We start from the raw sequence: 19,601 nt of genomic DNA, 5'->3' as shown, positions 1-19,601 counted from the left end.
CGCGGTGATTGGCCCGGCCCGCCCCTCGCCCCGGCGCCCAGGCCGCCTCCCTCCCCGGCTAAAGCGGGCAGTAGGTGAGGGGAAGGCGGCCAGACGGGAGCATGGTCGCGGCTCCGCAGCAGCCTCCGCCGCCGCGCCGCGCCCCCCTGCCCGGCCTCCAGCGCGGCTCCCGGCGCCCGCAGCCGCGCGGGGCTCTGCGTTAGCGGAGGAGGCTGCAATGCACAAGCCGCCGCCGCCGCCTCCCGCCGCCGCGCATCCTCCCGCCGCCTGAGGACGCGGCCGCGCACCCGCGCTGCCGGCCCAGGGCCGCCTGCGCCCCCGCGGAGGGAGGTAAGCGGCGCGGCGGCTGCGCGCCCGCGGAGCTCCCCGCCGCCGCCAGCCGTGCCGGGCATCGCCGAGCTGGCGGCTGCCCTGCGCCTGCGCTCGCTGCCCGCATTAAAAACTTCCTGCGTGCCTCCTGCTGCCGGGGGGTGCTGTGCGCCGAGCCAGCGGCGGGTTATACTGTTGTCAGGATGATTTGCTCTTTTTCCAGGATTTTTTTTTTTTCATGTTGGCGTGGGGGTCCCCGCCCCCGCCGCGCACCCACAACTTCAGGCGCTCGCTCCGCGCCGCGGCGGGGAGCGGGGTCGGCCGCGCACCCCCCCTCCCTCAGCCCCGGGGGCCGGCGGTGTCCCCGCGGAGCCCCACGCCTCCCGGGGGCGGCTGTCCGGGGGGATCCCCCCTTCCCATCCTCGGGCCCGCACCCGAAACTGCCGGGGAATGGATCGGCGCGCACCCCGGCAGGCAGCCTGCCTGCCTCCCTCTCTCCCTTCCCAAATGCCTCTGCCAGCCCCGCCGTCTCTCTGTGCCTGGAATACATTTCCTCCACCCCCCTTCCCCCCCCCCCCCCCACGCGTGATGTGTACGAGGAACTTCTCGGCACAATATTGTTTAAATATATATATTTTTAAAAAACACTTCGTACGCGTTTCCCACGCCATGCCTTGCCACGCCGTATGACATCCCTCGCCGGTGTGAGGTTTTGTTTGGCTGCTTGCTGGGGTTTTGTACTGATGCTTTTTTTGGGGGGGGGGAGATATGTTTTCTTTTAACTTATCTTTGAGCCGAAGTGCTGTCTGGTGCCGGTAGGAGCACAGAGGCGCATCCCCTGGGTACCTGTTTTCGGAAGGTCTCGCTTAGGATGGGAGGGAAAAGCTACTTTTTTTTTTGACATTGAGTGGCTGTGACTAGCTGTCCTTGTCGTGTGAGGCTGCAGGTCTGTGGTCCCCGGGATTTTGGGTTCAGGTTCCTTTGCCTCCCCGGCGGGTGGAGAAGGGTCTGGAGGAAGGGAGTTCTGGGGGTGGATGGTGGTGTTTCTTATACACTTCATAAATAGTGTGTGCTCATAGTCTCCGAGATTATTTTATTTTCTTTCCCCCTCTGGCTTCATTTATTGAACTGAAAATATTCCTAGAATGCTGGAGATGGATTTATCTTCCCCACCACCACCAAAAATTATGGAGCCCTGGTCATGTAGTTGGCTGCTTATCTTTTGTTTATTGTATATGAAAACTGTTTAGAAAAAAATATAGTGTTCTGGTAACTAGATTAAGGGGGATTTAATCACTTTTCCATCAATGAAGGAAAAAGACATGCATGTTTGCTGCAGGCTTGTTATTTGTTTTAATGGAAGATTATATAGAGCATATTCCTGATAAATGAAGAAACTTTCTTTTTCCTGATATTCTTTAAACCAACTGAGCAAGTGTGTGTCTGTGTACATGTAGACACGTGTGAGTCTCTTGCACCGATTTAAACACATTTATCGGGCTATCCTTTTGAGGTACTTAAACCAAACTACTGTAGCTTTAAGGTGACTGCAGATAACAGTATTACTGTCTCTTATAATTAGCAATCTGATGAAACTTTAAATCCTTCTTGATAGATATGATGATCTGTGAGAGAAGGAATAGTATTCTAGCAAGCTTTATTCTTTTTATTATTTTTTTTGCCTCCAAAACAAAGCAACAGTGTGTCTGTCTCTTATTATTGTTGTATTCTGGTTTAAACTGCTAATGGCTTTATTTTTTTTTTCCCATGTGGAGAAAAATAAAGTACAGCCATATTTTACACTGACATTTATCTGTGTCAAACTTTAGTTATGCTCAGGAGGTTGTTTAATCTTCTCTGAATAATGTACAGGGTTTTTGGCTTTTCTTTTTGTTCTTATAACCTGTCCTCACTGTGTGTATTTATGGAAGTTGTCTTCAATTTAAGATGAAATATGGGAGCTATGCAAATAATTTAGTGACCCATCCAGAATAAGACTTAGCCAGCATATGTAATCTATGTCTTTCACTGCCTAGTTTCATATAGATATCTCTTCCTGTAACATGTATTTTGGTATTTCCTAATAGAAACCGATTAATGCATATGGCATTTTAATTGAAAAATAAAGTTTGGGGTTTGAGTTACGACCTCTTCTAAAATATGAGAGTATCATTGTGATTTATTTAAAAGTCGAAAAACATCCAGTCATACCAAGTAGTTGTCTTGCAAGTAATGACCACTAGCACTTAATTTGGATGAATTTTTGTTCATGTTCATTTAGCTTCCTGTAGAGGGTCTTAAATGAACTCTGAAATACATACTAGGTTCTTGGTCTCAAAAACTGCCTGACTTTCCTGTATTTGTTGTCTCCGGTAGCTTACGAAATGCGTGCACAGTGTGTCAACCTTTCCCATAACAACAAAACCTATGAGCAAATGTTCAGTGTGAATTATATTACTGAAATAAAATATTCTATAGTTGTCATGGTTACAAATAGAGGCAGGGTTACTGGTTTTCCTCTGCATGCTGGGGAGGGGGAATCTAGTTTTGTCACTTTTTAATTACACTTCTAATGAGTGATGGTCATACTTCAAGTACCCAATGTATTAAATATACGGCATAGTGAATAAGATTTTGTTGAAGTCTTGCTGAAATGAAACAAAAAGTGGTGGTGTGCTGGAACAAACCTGTTCTTGTTCACTTGGTTTTTTCGAAGCAGAAATCTTGAGGGAAGAAAGTAACCACCTCTGTTTTGTCTCTTTTTCTAGATTAGCGTGCTTCTAGGGTTGCTGCTTTTATTCTTCAAACAATAATAAAAAGTATATAGTGTGTATGTTGACGGGAAATCCTCTCAGTGAAGGGAGAGGAAGACACAGATCTAGAAATGATATGATTTTTGGGTTTACTGTGCACCATATCTGGCGCTATCACTTTTAGTGCCTGTTTGTGAGGAGAATTCATTATCCCCAGGTTTGCCGCCCTCATCTCGCCAGCAATATTGCTTCGCTCCCATGCGTCCTTCTCCCAGGTTGCGAGCCGTTGTTTCCATTGGAGTCACTCCAGTTCGGCACTGTGCTAATGGCCACCAGAATCGGGGCCTTAACTATTTGCAGTCACTGGCGCTCATCCCAAATGCTGTTTCTCTGCTTCTCCGTGCTTATCTGCAATTTAGTCTTGTCCATGCCTACTTGCTTTCCTGACCTTTTAATTTAGTTCTGAAAAAATCTATGGGCCCAGTTCTTCTGAAGCACAGAAAAAAAAATCAAGGGGAGGGAAATTAATATATATATATATTTTTTTTTTCCTCCCCTTCTGTATGTAGGGCCTCTGTGTGCTGTGGTGGAAACTCACACACAGCTGTAGGGGAAAAAGTACCCCATGATCCATAAATGGAGAGAGAAATCACAGTCTGTCCTGTCTTGCTTAACCCCCGTCTCTTCCATTATATCCCTGTTGTGGGATTTCTTTTTTTTTTTTTAATCTTAAAAGTGATCTGGAGGGTTTGTTGCTGCGCTTTAAGTTTTGGAGTCTCTTTAATATTTTTGTTAATTATTTTAGCATCCTTTCTTTAACTGTAGGTTAAGCATAGCATTGCAAAGGCTGTTGCAGTGACTTGTCCACTAACGACACCGATCCACTTGGATTTGCTGCTGTAGACTATGGAGCCAGGGAGCCCAGACACCTGAAGACCTGATCCTGAAGCTGCTCTGTTTGCAGAGCATCAACTTCATAGTGCACTGCAGAGGTCTACATCGTTTTCAGATCATTAATTCTTTGTGCCGTAATCGAGGCTCTTAGCTAGCTAAAATCTCAGTGTGGGTTAGCGACTTATGTGGTCCTTCAGCTTCTTTTTTTCCCCTCCAGATCTTCCATTTTGCAATATTTGGCCTCACGGTGTGCTGATTCAGTAACCTTAATATGACACAGTATCATTAGATTCTGTGATTTGTTTGTGTATCTAATCACTTTCTTAATGTACTCATTTCTCCACAGATGAAATACTGTATAAATACCTATATCCTAAAGCCCATAAACATACAAATTAGATAACATTGCCTTGACGTGGGTACTTGAAGTTATTGTATTAACCCTTTGTCCCATTTTTTTAATTTCCGTTCTGGTTTTGTTAGCTTACCCTGTGTGGGGAAGAGTTTTAGCATCCCTTTATGCAGTTAAATCTTTTATAAAAGTTACTTGTAGGAAGATGGAGCTCCTATGCAAAGGCTGAAGACTGTCTTCTCGAAGTAACCTGCCAACAGCAACTCCGAGTGTGAGGCTGTATGAAGCATCAACAGCTTTGACATGCTTCTGTCACTTCTATGTTTCCTTTGTTACCAGAAGTACAAAGAACTCTTCCTCAGCTATAAAGAAAAAGATTAAAAGGAAATAGATTAGAAATCTCTTATGGGAACGCCTTTCTGTCAGATTTTTAAAAGTCTACACACTTCACGAGTTGTGAATATGTGCTGCTTACCTGTTACGGTTAAACCAGAACTGAGCAGTCCTGGTACAAGAGATGCCCCGAGAAGCCTTCCTGGTGCTGTTCTCATGCAGCGCGTTACCTCTGTGCTGTCTTGACCATCTGATAAATGACAGTAACTGAATTCCCAGTCACACTCTTCCATAAAATTATTTATGTTGTGGATTAGAATATCTGGAAGATGGGACTGTTTTCCTTAATTTTTATGTGCTGCTTTTCTCATTAGTGATTGCTTAGGTCGAGGTTCTCAAATATCCTCAATTTGGATTTTTTGGTATAATTGGCATTAACGTCAGAAACACATAGTTTTTTGTAGTCTTAAACTTCAGGTAGCTCGTAGTGCTGGCTTGCAATAGTAGGACTGATTCACTGAAGCAGTCTGCTCGAACTACAGACAAAACCAGACTTTTATAAATTAATTCAGCATTCCTTTTGCAGTGTTTTGTGGTTTTGTTCTTTTAATTCTGTGCCATCCATTACAATATGCTATGTGACATGTGACATTAAATGCTAGGACTTCTGTTTAGGTTTGGTTAGGCTTACTGGAAGACACAAATGTACGGTTCTTGGATTTGTCTCCAGTTCTAGGACTAAACTCTGCATAAATACAGGTAAAACATAATTTGTTTGAGAACCAGATTATTTCTAGGGGCATGTTCTGGAACTCATTCAGTGCAGCAGTTTATAAGAAAATCTGCCACTGATACAGTTCTTCTGCAATATTGGTATTAACTAAAAATTTAGGCGTGCACGCAGTAGGAGTGTTTTTGGACTTTCAACGTAGTTGAGAGATACTGTGAAGAATCTCTCAAGTTCATATAGAGGTATTTGAGGCAATAATGGGGTCGTGTAGGAGGTATCAAACTCAAGATGTGCCTAATTTGTTGAGCTGGACTTTATTCATACATCTCTTGATATTTTTGAACCTTGAGACACACACTCGTTATTAGTCTTCACTCTTTTTTTTTTCTTTTATTTCAAAAATAACAACAACAAAAACAACAAACCAAAAAGCCCACCCCATAACCATGACCCGCATAACAATGCAGACAGTAGAAATCCTGGAGTTAAAGTGTGATTTAAGAGCTTTTGCTTCAGACACTTCTTGAAGTCCATGCTGATGAGTAATTAATATTAAAATCGGGTAATTCAGCTCTGCGATATGCTTTGTCAGACCTTGTTTTAGGGTTTTGGTTTTTGGTCTGCGAGTGCAATGCTGGTGGATTTGCAGATCGCAGCATGCTGTAACTGCTCAAATAAAACTTTCTCTTCTCTGTCTGAGGCTTAAGCATGCTGTTGCCCTTAATTAGAGGGAGAAGAATTTAAATGCCATTCATGTTTTCCAGCCACAGGTAAACCACAGATCAAAAGGAGAGGTGAAAGAATTCAGGAAGTTCATTGTAATAATCACATGATATAGAGTAACTTTAAAGTGGATGCAGCTGTGTTTACCTGTGCTTTGAAATATATATCTATTGCAAATTTTGGTTGACTTGTGGCTTGTTGAACACCTGAATTCATTAAATGATCCCTAACATATTGTATACTTCAAAAAACTTCATTTTTAACTTTCTCTTGATTTTTATTGTCTCTTGCTTGCCAAGTGTGGGGAAAAAATGCCAAATTGGAACACTTCATATTACAAAATGTTGTTGGATATATAAATGTCTGGAAAATGCTTTTGAAACTATATGAAATGCTACAGAATAACTAAACTTAAGCAACATCTTTTTGAGCTTACTCCTTACCCCTTCGTAAAGTTTGGGAAGGAATGTGTGTGGGGGAGAAGTTGCTAATTCTGTATGCAATTTCTAAAGCTTTGGAATGAGGGGAAGAGCATAAAAATACGTGGGTATGCAAAATGTATGAACAAATTCAACTGCATCAACCTATACACTGTGAAACAGCTCCTGTCAAGGAGGTATAGGACAGTGCCTATATTATTAAGTATATCCTTAATATATTGGTAGTGGGATGGGTCGGCAGAGCTGTTGAGCATGATGCTATTGTTCCTTGGAGTATCAGGGCTAGGAACTCTGGCAATGCAAGTTGGTTCTTCTGGTTTGGGTTTTTTCTTCTGCCTTTTATTGAATGGCTTATTTGAGTAAAATGTGTTGGAGGCTATACAGGATATCTCAGAAGGACTCTGAATGACAGAAGGAAAAGGATAGAAGAAACTCTTTTCTCTAAAATTGTACAGGTGGTGGTAGTCCCTGGAATAGGAAGAAATTTCTGGAAGGTAGGAATAAGTGGCTTCTTGATTATATGACACTGGCTATATTAAGGGTTCTGTTTAAGAAATGGGAGACTCTTATAAGTCATAATTGCTTCAAAAATGCAACTTTTTTTCTTCCTCATCCTCCCTTCTCACTTGGGGATAGGAGTAAACGCAACAAAGCTTATCCAGATGTTCTCCATCATGACTGGACTGCTCTGCTTCCCCCCAAACACTGATTTGTCCCTGCCCCCCCCCCCCCCCCCCCCGACTTCACATTTCACAAACATCTTGATCATCTCAATATATTACATCTGAAAAGCCTAGATACTACCACAGACACTCTGTAGTCTATCCTATTTGAAGCAGAGAAATACCAGATACAGTAAGGATATTGTGTGGTAAGAGGTTATGAAAAATGCCGTACTTCGCTTTGTTAGGAGAAGGGTGAAAAAATTGCGTGGCTAACACTTCCAGGTCATCTCTGACAGATTTGCTAATACAATGCAAGGCAAAATGTTAAATATACTGTACTGCCCTCTTTATTATGCTATTTTTTGGCTGATCATATGAGGAAAGTATGTTATTTAAACAAAACTCACTGTTCTGAGTGTGTCTTCTCTTCCTTTTCTCCCCTCCATTATTTCACATTTCTAAACATTGGGCATACCAATCAATATTCCATTAAGAGGAGAACTAACTTGGGAGAAGCTTGCATGTATTTGCATGTAGTAGTTTATTTCTTGGTCTGTGGCTTTGTATTGCATTTCCCCCATGTCATCTCTTTTTTTTTTTTAAGAACACTCCAAATATTTGTGCAATTACTTCTAATAGCGAGGTTTGCCATGCCCCATCTTAATTCTGTCAATATGAATTGCTGGTACAGCCTTCTGCAATGCCCTGCTTGCGGGCAACATCAGTCAAATGTTTGTAGTTACTTTTTTGCTTCTGTTTTACAATAGCTGGACATCAAGGTACTAGGCTTCAGATCAAATGTTGCTCTTGGTTACACACATGTAGTTAACAGAAATCAATGTTGCATAGACATAAATGAAAGTTGGATTTGATCTTTTGTGAGTTAACTCTTATCTCATTTATACTGATGCTAGTCTGGATTTTCTGCAGGCTAGATTGAATGCCCAATCTCAAATTCAGAAGTCGTGAGACTTTGGCTGTCTGTGCCAACATTTTATTCCTTATTTGCTCTCTACAAGTCTGAAAGTAAAACCCACCCTCTTTCTGAAGTCTAAGCCTTGAGACTGCAAACAAATGTAATGAGATTTGGTTCAAAGCTGCCTATTGCGTGGGATGTGGCTGTGTGGGACCTTCTGGGGAACCTCTCAGTTGATCTTGATGTGTGAATTGTCACAAGAGCTGCTGAACTGTGGACCAAATCCTGATCTAGTTAACACCTGTGGAGCTGACATGTTTCAATATGTATCTGATGTTGCGCAGTGTTTTTGTACCCTGAGGAACAAATCACTTGTGAAATTCAACTGTGAAGGTCTTAAGGTCAAAGAAAGAGTCTGCAAATCTCAGTAGATGACAGCAGCTGCAAAAGGGGGGGGGGGGTGGATGGTTGAAGGGTAGGCATATTTTCTGGTCTTCGGTTTGTGTGGTCCAGGTGCTTCAATACCTTTTTTCTTCTTTCCCCTTACAGTTCTGTGTTATATAAAATGGACCAAATTTGTCCTTGGCCCAAATCTGCTGAGTTAAATTAAGTTACATTTGGTACCTTGAAAATCTTAGATAAATGTTCTGCCTGTTCTTTAGGATTATCAAATCCCCAAAGTAAAGCCCATTTTCTAGTACATTTTTCTTTTTGGAAGAAAAGTGTGTAATTTCATGATTAAACTTCTGGGCAGTTCTGGTTCTGCAACATCACAGCCTTCTATCTCTGAACTAAATGGCAATGGGAAGTTGTGGCTGATATTTGAGTTGTTATTTATAGGAGGAAAAAATAGAGCATAGAAATGGTATAGGCAGGAAGGAAACAAAAAGGTTTGTCTGGAGTCTATAAAACACAGGGCTGACTTTAAAAGTGGTACTCAGGTACAGAAATGCAGCTAAAGACAAAGAGGAGAATTGTGGTTCACTTGCTGCAATAACACTCTTCACTTTGGTTGGTTTGTTTTTCCTCTGTCTCGGATAGAAATTTTGAAAGCCCACTTGTGTGTGTGTGGGGAGAGGGGGGATGCTCTTGTTAAAAGAGGAATTGCAGCAACTTTTCTTTAAACTCTCTGTTTCAATATCACACTTGAACAGTTCACAGCAGCATCCTTCAAGCCTTCTAAAAACTGTTCTTAGACAAATTTTGTGGTTGCAACAGCTAAGTTAATGCAATACTTCAATTCAAGAATAGTACAAGTAAAACAAAAAAACCCACCAAACCCAAAACCCCGTGCTGTGCTGGCTTTATTCAGAGAAGTTCATGCAGCTGCAGTGCTCTGATGGCAAAGTTAAGGTGGTCTGGGCTGGAGATCAAGAATGATTCCCAGTTGGGTCAGGTTGAGAAGCTTAAACTCTAATTTATGACGGAAATGCAGGTGCAGCTTGAGCCCAGGCATCTACTGCTTGAGGTGATGGTTAATCAGGGCATTAGTTACTCTTCATCTGGAGAAGCCAGTAGGCTGGTTAGACTTTTGCTGCATGTAATCTGAGTGGAAGTCCTGGTTAACTATTTCCTTCCTCCTATTTTCAGGCCACGCTGTTTATCATGCAGTTTTTCATCTTTAGCAAAACATGAACAGGCTCAGATTTCCTCAAGGTACTTCCTAAAATGACCTTGCATATACAGCAGATTATAAGCCTTCCCCTGTCTAAATATTACCTTGTAAAATTAGAACATATCAGTTCTCATTTTTGAGTAGACCTGTAACCTCTTGAATTTTATTATAGCCATTTCCAAGTCTGCTTAAAAGGATTGGTTTTACCCTAAAAAAAGTACAAAAAACTTATTTTTATATATAGAGATTGTTGTTACATTTACAATCACAGCTGTACAGTCTTGGGCCATCTTCTTGATTAGAAAACTGAAAGATATGAAAAAAGGTGTGTTTTCTTCTCTGTGTTGTCAGGCATGGTAGCATGCATTTTGTTTTAATATATTATAAATATTTATATATAAATTTGTTTTAAGGGGCCAGAAAGGGGGGGGAAATAGTGTAACCTTCACCTCTTAATTGCTACTCTAACAGCAAAGCTTCTTTTGAGAAAAGACTAACCATGAGGATAAGATCCAAGGAATGTCAGTACTAATCTTACCTAGATAATCTGTTCCTTTTAATTTTAGGCGAAAATTCAGGAGCATGGGCATTGTGTGCATAACTATTACAGGCACAAATACACCATTGAATCTTGGCTTGCTATATTACATGCACAGATAGACCATTTAATCTTGCCTTGCTGTATCTAGTAAGAGAAATATGTTTCACTGTAGCTGCAATCAACATAATTGTCTAGAGATGCTTGCGAGAATGATGATCGTGACGTGGTGATAGAGCTTACACAGTACAACACCAAGTGACAGCACTGCTCTGTGAAATCCTTAGCCTCTGTCTTCAGAGAATATTGTAAATGTAACTCTGAATCTCTGAGTGGGCTGTTGGCAAAGAGGAATAAATGAGGGATCTTTGAATCTTAAATTAAAAGTTTCTGATCTTTGAGCTAAAACCCATCTGTTAGCCAAGCCTGGAGCAGGCTTACCAATTGGTATGTGACCTGGCTGCCACTAGAGAGGGACGGAGCTCTATACAGAGCAGGGGTGCTTTACTTATATAAAGGGCAGATTTCAAATAAATGAGGGTTTTTTGACAGTTTTGTTTTTCTTTCTGAGAGTAGAAGAGGAGGAGGTGAATGTTAAATCATACCATTGTTTACACCCAAGAACAACTTCACAAGCAAAGTTTTGTTGCCCAGAAACATCTTTAAAAAGACAGAAATGCTTCACATTCCATGATATAGATCAAACTCGCAAATATTCTTAGCATAAAGCAACAATTAACTGCAAATTGTACTGTGGAAGCTGGAAACAAATTTCTAAGCATCGGGGTGAACAGAGAAAGTGCCATATCCCCTATGAAATGGAAGCACAAAGGCTTCCTAAGGAACTCGGGGAAAGCAGTGGAGCTCTTCCTTTTTCCTTCATGTGATGCAAGGGTTTTATGCTGCTTATCCTTATTTAGCTGTGACTCTGAAGCTTCTCTGTTGAAAGGAGAGAAAAAAAAAATCCCTAGAAACTCTTTGGGGTCAGCTTCAGTTCTGTGCGTAACTGCAGCTTCTTTTGGCCACGTTGGGGTCAGGCTTGCGTAGTCCAGTCTGCCTGGCGGCTCTCCTTTTCCAGTTTGGCTGTGGTGTCAAAGCAGTCTATTTTACTTATATACATATTCTCAAAGTAGCCGCATATGCACTCTGCCCCCAGGTTGCTGAATTACCTCTTCTGTTGCTGTATCTTAAGCCTTCAGATTAGATTTATCTCATTTCAGGTTAATGAAAGCACCACCCACAATTATTGAGCATCTTAAGGAGATGAAACACAGCCTGTTAACTTCAGTTTATTTTTGAGGGGTTTTTCCATCCTTGCCTTTTCTGTTTAGGCAGTAAACTCTTCTGGGACAAGGGCTGTTATTTTTTGCCTGTACAATTAGAGCCTCCTTCCTAGCTGCGCCTTGTGCTCTAACAGGACAAAAATGATTCATAAGCTCTGAAAATGCTGCTCTTCTCCACTCCTCCTTTCTCCATTTTAGTCGACAAAGATTCTGTTATGCTGAGGCAAAGCAAAACTTAATGCCACTTTCCTTTTCTGTTTCTCTTAGTTACTTATTTCTAAGGAGGAAAAAGTATCCTAAAGAGGTAAAATGAACATTAAAATAATTTTAGGAATCATGGAATGCTTTAATAGGATTTTTTTTATAACTTCTAGCTCATATTCTAATGCAGAGATACTGAGCAGTACAACATGGGCTCACTAGTCAGGGGTGTATCTGTTTCTTCTGGAAGGCAAGTATGTGCTTTGTCTCACTCCATTAAAAATAGTAATCCCAAGACTATATTGAAGGCTCTGAACTGTTTAGGAGGTGGTGGTTGCTGTAGAGGTCCCCAGTCACGCCCACCAGAGGGCATTTGATCACCAATTTCTTGGGGAGAAAGTTTTTTCTTAAGTCATGAATAAAGTAGTAAATATTGGATGGAAAAGCAGTCTATGAAATGTACAGATAGCTTTTTTGTTTATATATAAATACATATGCTTATTTCCTGGCTGTATTTATATGTAAATAAGTAATGATGTCAGCTTAAATGGTTGGGTTTCCCCTCTGCTTCCTAAATACTTTCTAATTTTACTTAGGGATAATCTGGAGAAAAAGGAATTCTTCAAAGCTCTCCCACAGCTGCTCTAGCCATCGGTTACCAGGAGACTGGCCTCCCTACCAAACAAGCGCAGCAGATACTCTGGATGATTGCAGTGTACCTCTACTCCCCTCCTTGCAGGGCACTCGGAAGCAGAGGCTGCTGTTCAGGAGCCCTACTCATTTAGGAGGCTGGAATTTGCAAATATACTTAATCGTGAAGCCCCTGAATCTTAAGGAAACACTTGGCAGCCAGGGAAGCGTACATCTGCCAGATGGACCTGACGTCTTGCATTTGGCAGCAGTAAATGCTAAGGCATGATATGCAAAATCCAAGAATGACAGCTAGGAAATGAATTTTTATTTTAAAAACTGTATTTTGGGTTTGTTTTGGTTTTTCTTTTCTCCCATCCATCTTCTATTATGAAATAAAGCCTCTGCAGGAAGGGAAAAAAAAAAAATCCATTTCTGCAAATACCTTCTCTCGCCCCTTTTTGGGTTGCTTCCTTGTAAAGCTGACATCTGTGCTGAAGGTTGGGCTGCCCCAGTTCGGATGTGTGACCTTTGTCAGCCTGGTACAGCACACATAATGTGATTAATTCCCTTTGGTTCCCTGTGGACAAATATATTCATTCCCCCAGAGCCCCCATGGCTTGTTTGCAGCCTCAGCAGAGGCCTGGGGTCATATGAGACCAAACTGCAAACCTGGGCAGGGATCTGAACAGCCTGTGCTGTGACATGTAGGGAGGGCAGTGGTAAAAACCTTCCTCCCGATGCAGGACCCTCTCTGCCCATATGTGGGGGACACAGTGAATGATTTGAGTAGAGATTTGGATACCTGTCATAAATGCAGCACTGGGACCTGTGGTTGGACCCCATGTCGTGTTTGTGGCCATCTGGATAAAGAAGGGAATTATTCAGAGCATGTCTGTTGCTTGCCAAAAGTAGCTGATGTCATGAGAATGGATAATGATGAAATGTAGATTTGTTTTTTCTTTCTCCTGTTCTCCAAACTGTTCAGGTCAAAAGGCTGCACCTTGCTAGGGCAAAGCAAGCACAGACCTACGGACATCCCACCACCCCCACCCTGAATGAAGTGCACATAGAGGCTTTGATTTCTTTGAGGATCAGGCCCTAATCCAGAGAGGTTAGGGTGATCTGGTTTATGATGAAGGGAAGCAAAGATACAAGCCAACAGCACCGTTCTCTGGAGCACAGTGTCCAGGGAGATCCTTGCAGTGAGGATGGATGGGTCTGTCTTGTGTGGTGTTAGTGGGGAGGCAGAAGGTGCTGTGGCCTGCCTTTATTACTGGCAACTTCCCCTCCATGGGTAAACAAGAGTGGGAGCAGCGCTGTGGTCTGAACAGCTCTTCCTTCTCCCCAAAATAAGGTTAAGACCCTCAACAAATGGTGGTTGGGGAATTGTGTGGAAACAATTGCTCATGCCTTAAAAAATGTTTGTGATGAAAAAGTGAGGTGGAGAATTTCAAGACTAGCTCCTGCCTGATTAGTGGCAGGCAGTCTCCTAGTGAAATGCCTGAATGTTTTTCAGCCTCTTTGTTCAGATGATAGATCCTTTAGCCAGGATTTTTTTTTTCCAGTGGTGTTAGTGTCTGTGCAAATAAACGACTTAAAAGAATTTTATTAATCCTCTAGGACTGAAACTTTGAATAACATTTTTTAGTTAGATAGACTTGCTTTCCAGAACTGTCCTGATGATTTGATAAGACCTATGTCTTTGCCACCTTGTCATCTCTGAGCATAGTAGTTTAACACCTATAAGGGTTGTAAAAGCTATCTTGTGCTTAAGCTTTGAGGGAGTTGGGTTTTTTCTTTATTTGTATTTGAGGCCTCAACTGTAAACTAGCATTAAAAGGAGTTTGGATCTGATCCTGTGTTTTGTTTCCTGGGCTTTTAATTTTGCCTGTGGTGATGAGCTGGACTAAGTATAAAATTGGGGATGCAACTGTAGAGACTCAAGTGAGCCAGTGTTGTAGTGGGTGAGTTAGTCTAAGAACTTTGTTAGGATAAAAAAAAAAATCACAAACCCTGTTAGGATGAAAAAAGTAGATGGCAGCACTAAGCTGTTCTGAGGGAGAGAGGATTTGAAGGTGAGAAGGATGAAAAAGCCTGTTAAATCTGCAATTATTGCAACAGCGCAAAGCTCCCGCAACACTATAGTAACTCATATTAGCAGAAGAACCTTGCAATCTGGTTTCCCTGCTGTTACACTGGGAATAGATACTACTACTTCCTCTCATTTCATTAGCAAGGACCATATGAGGTCTCAGTGTAATTCTGAGCTAAAACAAGCTCATATCTAGGTTTTCTACAGAGTGACTTAAGGATTTGACCTGGCTGCTGTTTGTATCTTGATGCTAACTTATTAGCACTATTGCTATTGTATCAGAAACAATTCCTTCCAAAGTATATGCAAAAACATACTTAATTTCGATATATTTTCATTTTGGCGTATAGGTCTGTGGCAAAGTTCTGGGAGTTATTTGCTTGGTTAGGAGGACTGCGAAGCCAACAGCGTTTTTTGAAAGAAGTAGCCTGTACCAGACTGAAGTGTTATAAAAATGCTGATTATCCAGTATTTGAATTATTATTTTGACATGCTTCAGCAGAAGCCTTTCATATTGAAAAGAACTACTTGTCACCTTTTGCTAACTTTGCTGTTTGTTGTAACTTTCCTCAGTCTGGGTCGAACACTGATTTGAGGCACCTCTAGAGGGAGAGAAAGAAATGGTTGCATTGGAGCCAGGTGACCGCCTTTCTTGAAAAATATTTTTGAGCAGAGAAAGGCTGTCTTTTTGTGAACTCAAAATAAAGCAAGGAAAAAGTTCACTGTTTTGTTATTGTTCTTGTGCTTCGAGGCAGCCTGCCCACCAATATTCAGAGGAGTTGGCAGCATGTGCCTAGGGGAGGGGAAGAAACTTGGATACCTTCAGGACATCCAGCTTTGAACAGAACAGAGAAAAATCCATGTGGTTTAATTTTGACGTAAGCACAAAACCAGCTGTTTACAACTTTTTGTCTGCCTGGTGCTCTCTTTAAGGAGCAGGAGAACCCACTGACAGTGCAGAAGGTGAGCTTCCCCCAGAGTGGGTGGTACGTGGAGAAGGGGACTCTGTAGACAATGCAAACCAGCAAGGAACAGAAAGGGGATAACAAGCATCACCTGCTAGGGATGAAGGTTGATTTATAGGATTTAAATGTTTTATGGAAATGGAAGCTTGCAGAGCCTAACTGTGTGAGCTGGGACCAGAGCTGCAGTGCTTCCTCCACAGATAATGTCTCCCCCATGCCCCATAGCTGTGGGCTTTAAGTCTCCTGTTGGAAGGTGGTGGGTGTTTTATAGTGCCAGAGGGTATGATGTGGAGGATCATAGAATCATAACGTTCTAAATCATATGATGAAGAGCGTTGTCCAGATGCTTCTTGAACTCTGACAGGCTTGGTGCCATGACTACTTCCCTGGGGAGCCTGTTCCAGTGACCAAGCACCCTCTCAGTGGGTGAAACCTTTTCCTAATGTCCAGTCTGAACTTCCCCTGATGCACCTTCATTCCATTTCCTCGTGTCCTGTCGCTGGTCACCAGAGAGGAGGTCAGCACCTCCCCGCCTGCTTCCATGAGGAAGGTGTAGACTGTGATGAGGGTACCCTCAGCCTTCTCTTCTGCAAGCTGAACAGACCAAGTCATCTCAGCTGCTCCTTGTAGGTCTTGCCCTTGAGGCCTTTCACCATCTTGGTCACCCTCCTCTGGACACACTCTAGTAGTTTGATGTCCTTCTTATAATGAGGTGCCCAAAACCGCACACAGTACCCAAAGTGGGGTCTCACCACTGTGGTGTCAAGTGGGAAATTGCCTCCCTCAACAGGCTAGCTAAGCTGTGCTTGATGCACCCCAGGACACAGTTGTCCCTTTTGGCTGCTAGGGCACGCTGTTGACTCGTACTCAACTTGCCATCAACCCAAACCCTGAAACCCAAATGAGGATGATCCTGGCTTACTCTGAGCAGCTGATGCAAACAGCCTGTGGCCCCAGCCAGGACCTCACATGGTGGGAGGGCAGGCCCCAGGGCCTGTCTTGGTCTGGGCCGGCAGGGATTTTGGTTCTTTTTAATATTGATGACTAAAAATAAATGGTGGAGTGGGTGGCCCTCTGTGCTTGACTGAAACCCATGTCCTGCCCTGAAGGAGGCAGCGTGGGTTGCTGGGAAGGGGCCACATCTCCCTTGCCTGAGGGCTCAGCTCGGCAGCATGCCGCCTCCTCTCCTCAGAGCTCCTGCTTGGCCACCAAACGCCTCATGCCAGCTGATGGCTTTATCTGGTTGTGAGTTTAAGAAATGGCCTGGTTGTTTTTGAATCTGTCCTTAGTATTTTAAAAAACAACAAAAAAGCCTCTTAGGAGGAATCGTTACTTCAGTGTGTCCATTCTGCAGCTCCCCCAAGGTCTACTTCTGATGGGGCTTCTGCTAGCAGGTAGGTTAAAAAGTGATTATCAGTGTATTTGATCAATTGCAAATAGAAAATTGACTGTGTGGTTGGATTTGGTGTGTTAAACCAAGTAGCTAATAAGAAACCCCCAAAATAAAAAAAAAAGACCAACTCAAGAACTCTTTACATCAGTTGGTTTGTAGATTCTCCTGCACTGAAAGTAACTAACTTTATATGGTGCTGATTGCATGTACTGTTTGTTATTATAAATACTGTAGGAATTTGGCAGGGCTTAAGGCTGCTAAAATAAAATGTAACTTTAGGAAACAGCAAGTAGATTCTACTTCTGGAGAACTGGATGTGTTTTGAGGACGTAGTTTTTAATATTACAATTTTTTGTGCTCTCTTGAGCAGCTAAGGTGGTTAACTGATACGCCTTGAGGAAAGGAAGAGCTTGTTCATCTTGTGGATCTTGTGGTTCTGTTGTGCCCTCAGAAAGAAGATGGGAAATACGATATGTTCTTTTGTCTGAATTTAAGTTCCTGTGATATTTCTTTTTTTAAGAATGTTCATTTAACTTAGTGAATATTTTTTCTGAAAAACATCATTTTCAAGAGCTAAATGTGTTGTATCCAAATGAAGCTTAAAAACAGCCTGACCATGGAGCTGCCAGACTTTTGGTCCATCTAATCAAGTACCTACTTCCAGCAGTTCCCATGACCAGCCACTTATAAAAGGAGAAATTATGCTTTGGTTTGGGCTGTTGTAATTACTTTTGTGTCTCACTACCTTTCAGGAATTATTCCAGAAGTTAAATAGCTGGTACCAAGAGTTTTTATCATGGACTCTTAAATCTCTTGATGTTCTTAACCATATAAATGTGTCTGCTTTGGGGGGATTCTTGCTTTTTTGGCCTTGACAGCTTCTTCTGGCTTCAGTCTGGTTAGACATTTTAAGACTATCTTATTTTTATCTGCTCTATAACTTGTAGCTTTTATTGAATTCCCCTTTGTTATGAGACCGAGGAGAGAAACTGAAGTTATGACTTCCCTCTGCTAGTCACGATTTTACATTTTTATTTCGTCTCTAAAGTCTGCTATTCAGTCTTCAGTCTGCCTTCAAATAAGCATCTCCACATACAAAATATTGTTGTTGTAGTCCTCTGAGCCCTCTCTGAGTCTGCAGTATTTCCCTTGGATTTGGGTGTCTAGCACAGAGAGCAAGGAAGCAATACTATTGATTTGATAGTGGCACTTCAAAACTGCGTTATTGCTCAAGCTAACACACTGAAGTTTTTTTGGTATTGTTTTCCCTGTCTCATTGAGCAGTTGCTTCAGGATTTTCCATGACCTCTCCAGAATGGTGCCTATATTAATTTAGTTGAAATACTTAAGTCTAGCTTACTCTCCCTGAAATGAAATGACTCAATCTATTCTGCTTATTTCAGTACAGGTTATTGTTGGTGGTGTTAAGGATGGGAGTTTCCCTTTTGCTTACATCAGTGGCTCTTCTGAGTGGTCCTGCAGATTAAGAGAGTTTTGGGAATCTATGTTTGGAGCTAGGCTAATGTCGAGAAATTTGTGGATGGATGCTGATTTCTCATGTGTATGTCAAGGATGTGTATTCTATCAAGGGTCCTGCAGTTACATACGTTTCCTTTCTTTACCAAGCCTTACATCAGTAGGAGATGGTGATTTGCTAAAGTTTAGCTGTTCCCTTACTGTTCTCAGGATTAGACACTAACTTTTGTCTCTTTCTTTTTTTTTACTCTCATGAATAGAACATGAAGAGGGGAAAAATGAGCAGTATCACTTAGTGTACATCATGCCCCCTCTGTTTGACAAGCTATACAGCCCCTGAGGTACCTGTTGGCTCAAGCTGGAGCAGTAGTATTTTCAGTGCTGACAGTCTTGTGATTGAGTCCTCCAGGTCTACACTGCAGCACACCGGTGTGTGTTGGATTTCCCCCAGCTGAGCAATGCCCTTCTCGGCTTGTGTGTCTCATCCCCATCCCACCCATTCTCCCATGCTGTCTTTATAATGAGTCGAGTTGAATTTCTTTCAAAAACTTGAGCCAAAAACCCCTCAAACCCAACTTCCCTCCCCCAACAAATGTGGCTTCAGCTTCTGGCTTTCATTTCTCAGGTGTCTGAACAGTTGCTGCAAGGCTGCTTCTATTCTGTTCGTTTGTGCTGATTTAAGCTGAACATGGCTGATTTATGAAATATCCTAAACAAAGTTGGCTGGCTAGCAAGGTTGTGTTTTGTTGTTTAGTTTTTTTTTGTTTTCACTTCATGGGAACTTAATTACTGGGGGGTAGGAAGGATTTGGGTGGCTGATATTTTTCTGTTTTTATTCAATTTTCATGAAAATTAGATTCAAACATAAGTACTGTGAATTTCGTTCATGCTGCAAATTCTAAGAAAATATCACTTATAAACACTGAAACAAACAAATAAAAACGTATCCCTTGCTTGTTGGCTTTGAAGTAATACTTGTACATAATCAAATGACTCCAGAAGCTGGCAGACTGCTTTAAGAACAACATCAAATGTGATTAAAGAAAATACTCAGTTGGCAACCGTTGGACCTTTATCACAGTTAAGGCTTCTCAGTGCTCCTGAAACAATGTGAGAATGAATAAATAACCATCTTCGGAAAATCTGAGGCGATCGTGTCTGTTTGGCCCCAGTCTTGCCATTCTGCTCAGTGACTTTCTGCATTTCTGCAGTGCCTTTCACTCGTGTATGTCAGACTTTGCAAAGCTGTACGCATGGGGAAGCTGAGATGCAGAGAGGAGAAGGGATTTG

At 42.1% G+C, this 19,601-nt stretch overlaps 1 protein-coding gene across 4 annotated transcripts in view; it reads left to right on the top strand.

Moving 5' to 3' along the window:
- The first annotated feature begins 79 nt into the window (after positions 1–79).
- Positions 80–19,601, top strand: part of KLHL29 (kelch like family member 29) — a 403,118-nt gene continuing 383,596 nt past the window's right edge. For 3 of the 4 annotated variants that reach the window (XM_072858450.1, XM_072858446.1, XM_072858447.1), the window contains exon 1: positions 81–330. The gene's annotated coding sequence lies outside the window, so the exon portion shown is untranslated. Of the gene's footprint in view, positions 331–19,601 lie in introns of all 4 variants that reach the window. The other variant, XM_072858448.1, reaches the window with a different exon arrangement.

Source organism: Ciconia boyciana, chromosome 3 (assembly GCF_034638445.1).
Source record: "Ciconia boyciana chromosome 3, ASM3463844v1, whole genome shotgun sequence".
NCBI classification, from domain to species: domain Eukaryota; kingdom Metazoa; phylum Chordata; class Aves; order Ciconiiformes; family Ciconiidae; genus Ciconia; species Ciconia boyciana.
The sequence above is the reverse complement of the archived record's forward strand: the minus strand, read 5'-3'. Positions and strand labels throughout refer to the sequence as shown.